Raw genomic sequence first — 3344 nt, 5'->3', positions numbered from 1 at the left:
AGGATTATGCCTTGGTAAACTGAAGCAGTATCATGTCCTGCCTAATCACCCCGTCCCAAAACTTCTTAGGCCTGCCTCTACTTCTCCTTAGACCCACCAAGACCGACCTATCGCACCTCCATCTCATCACTTTACATGCCCCTCGTTTCACACATCTTGTCTCCACAGGGGTTAAGTAGCTATGTATTTGTTTGTCTTGTTTTAAGCTTACTTTTATTTTGGCGAGTATGATTCCGCAACAACAAACTACTGATGACTAAAATAAAACTCGTAAACGTAGTGGGCGTTTGGACATAAGAATTATAAATTTCCGAAAAAGTGATTCTTTTTTTTCTAAGTGAAAATGGTATTTAAAAATTAGAGTTGTGTTTGGACATGAATATAATTTTGGGTTGTTTTTAAATTTTTGTGAGTGATCTGAGTGAAAATTTTGAAAAATAACTTTTTGGAGCTTTTCAAATTTTCGAAAAATTCCAAAATTGATCTTCAAGTGAAAATTAGAAATTTTATGATCAAACGGGCTCACTAGTGTCAATATTGATATAGAATCATAGATGATATTCTTAATTAAGGTGCACTCTGTATAGTCAATGAAGAAAGAATAAAAAACGAAAGGTTGGCAAATGCAATTTGATGTTGGGTAACTTGATCGCCAAGAGCCATCCATTGCGACTGCTTTATTAACTATAAAATCCTCAATATATCTGGTGAGCACCAATTTCTTGCTAGAATAATCTTGTTTGTTTAGTACAAAAACAATGGCCATGAAACCCGTGAAGTACTGTGTGGTATGTAATTTGTTGAATGGTACTTTCATCAATTGTTTCAATTTAAAAAGCGAAATGATTGTTGAACTCAGGTGGATGCGTTCGCTGGCGCAGCATTCAAAGGGAACCCAGCAGCGGTTTGCTTATTAGAGGAAGACAGAGATGATGAATGGTTACAGTCTGTTGCTACTGAGTTCAATTTATCTGAAACTTGTTATCTCACTCCACTTACCCTATCTAAGGCTAACCCCACATTTGGCCTTCGTTGGTTCACTCCAGTTCATGAGGTCAGCCTATCTAGCTACCTCCTCTTTCAATATCAAAACAACTATATTGAAAATGAAAATCCAAAGTGTTTATTGAAATGAATAAATTATAGCAGTAATATCTGTTTTGAAAAAGCTAAACCCAGTATTCTTATTTTTCCTTCTGAAGGGCTGCAAGGAATTTCATTTGTGCTTTGCAGGTAAATCTATGTGGACATGCAACGCTAGCAGCTGCACACTTTCTATTTTCCTATGGCTTAGTTAAAACTGATACGATTGAGTTTTCAACAAAGTCAGGAATTTTAACTGCTAAAAAAGTAGCAGAAGCCAAAGCTTCAAATTCTCACGACGTTTCACCAACAGGTAACTCAATTGAATTGGATTTTCCTGTTGTCCAAGTAGCCGAGACGAATTCTGCTGATGTTGCTGCAATTTCTGGAAGCTTCAATGGTGCATCTGTGGTTGAGATCCATAAGACATCTATGAGTGATCTTTTTGTACGTATTTCAATTTGATTTCCTTTTTGTATTTACACAAGTGCATTAGATAAAAATTCATGTAAAAGCAACTCGTGCAAGTCTCTCTTACAAAGGTACAAACATGAGGGGCAATCAAGAAAGCATTTTTGTTTAACTAAGGAGGAAGGGATGCTAGATAAAGTTAGTAAAAATTAGGGAAATGAAGATAATTTATGGTGCTTTTGCAGATTTTACTCCCGTCAGGGGAGGTAGTGGCCGAATGCTAGCGTCAGTTTGATCAAATAAAGAATTGCCCTGGCAGAGGAATAATAATAACTGGACCTGCTCCACAAGGTTCTGGCTTTGATTTTTATAGTCGCTTCTTCTACTCAAAGCTCGGAATCAATGAGGTAATTTGCTAGCACTTGAATCTACTATGAGCACGTATAATATTGTGTTCGAGCAAATCATAGTCACTGAAAATGTGGTACCGAATTGAAGCCAGTTAAATAGATAGTATTCATCATATCTTTGTATAACGACAATTGCATATGTAAACATCTATATGTTTGTATAACTGATGTTTCTTAGATATCTCACCTGTTTCTCTTCTTGCACATATTTTTTTTGTACAAAACTTTTCAAGATCCTATTTGTGGAATGCTCATTATGCCTTGGCTCCTTATTGGCGTAAAAAGCTTGGCAAATGTGACTTTGTTTCTTTAGCGGTACTTCCTCTCTTCCTCCAACTTCACATATCCCCCTTATCAGGAACCAAATGCACAGGCTGAAATTCTTATTCATGTGTGGACGTGCATTCTGGAACTACTTATACTAACCACATAGTTCTATTTGCCTTATTGATTGGTATTGTTTTGTGGTTCAGGCCTCACCTAGAGGTGGCGTTGTGAACGTGCATCTAGACGAGGAGAATCAAAGGGTATTACTGAGAGGGAAAGTTGTTACTGTCATGGAAGGTTCTCTTCTAGTATAATGTAGCTAGGAGTGGACATCATAATATTTAATAAATTGGTGGAAGTTTGTGTTTTCTTGAATGAAAACACCTCCAACTTTCTAATAAATTGGTTATGTAGTTCACTGTGAGCATTCTTCTCTTTTTGTAAGTTTTCAGTATTTTTAAACATTTACTTGTGTATTTCTGTGTTGTGCTTTCATTAAATAACATCTCCATCTTTTCAAACCATTATCTGATCAGAGAGATGGAATCTCATTACCTTATATTGTCTATAATGAACTTCGCATACCTACAAATAGTGCACAGTTTGTACTATTATCAAAGTTGGGCCTCACTTTTTGGGTAAGCTACTGACAAAACGAGGATACGGCGACGCTTAATTAGTCACCTTTCTAATAAATGTCGGAACAAAGTAATTTACTGACATTTATGGAAAAGAGTTGTAAATTAATATCATTTGATGATAAAAGCCGGGAATACTATGACAATTCTTATACATTATTACGACATATTTAATGGCAAATTGGATGGGGTAATGGTCTGAAGCAGATGTAGAAATTCTACAAACACTATTTGCTGAATTTGCTTATAATTTGTATTGTGCATACTTCTACTGGTTTTTTGCCCTTTGAACAAGGGAAGTTACTGCCCTCCTTGGTAGAAAATGATTTCCTGATGAAATATTTCTGGCAATCAATTAACCAATAAATTACTTATTTTTTGGAAAAATATTCAACTCCATAATCTAACTCAGGATTTGTTAACTAGTGTACTGTAATGCTGTTAATATTTCCCTGTAGGCCATTGTCTTACAATTCAAATAGCGGAAAATGGCCTGTAGGATCTCTTGTGTTTTTTTAATTTACATGTCTCAGTT

General features: G+C 35.7%; 1 pseudogene; it reads left to right on the top strand.

The window, feature by feature from the left end:
• The first annotated feature begins 704 nt into the window (after positions 1-704).
• LOC104249696 (uncharacterized) lies at positions 705-2725 on the top strand (annotated as a pseudogene).
• The last annotated feature ends 619 nt before the right edge of the window (positions 2726-3344 follow it).

Source organism: Nicotiana sylvestris, chromosome 3 (genome assembly GCF_000393655.2).
Source record: "Nicotiana sylvestris chromosome 3, ASM39365v2, whole genome shotgun sequence".
Lineage (NCBI taxonomy): Eukaryota > Viridiplantae > Streptophyta > Magnoliopsida > Solanales > Solanaceae > Nicotiana > Nicotiana sylvestris.
Note: the sequence above shows the minus strand (reverse complement) of the source record. Positions and strands in the feature narration are given on the sequence as shown.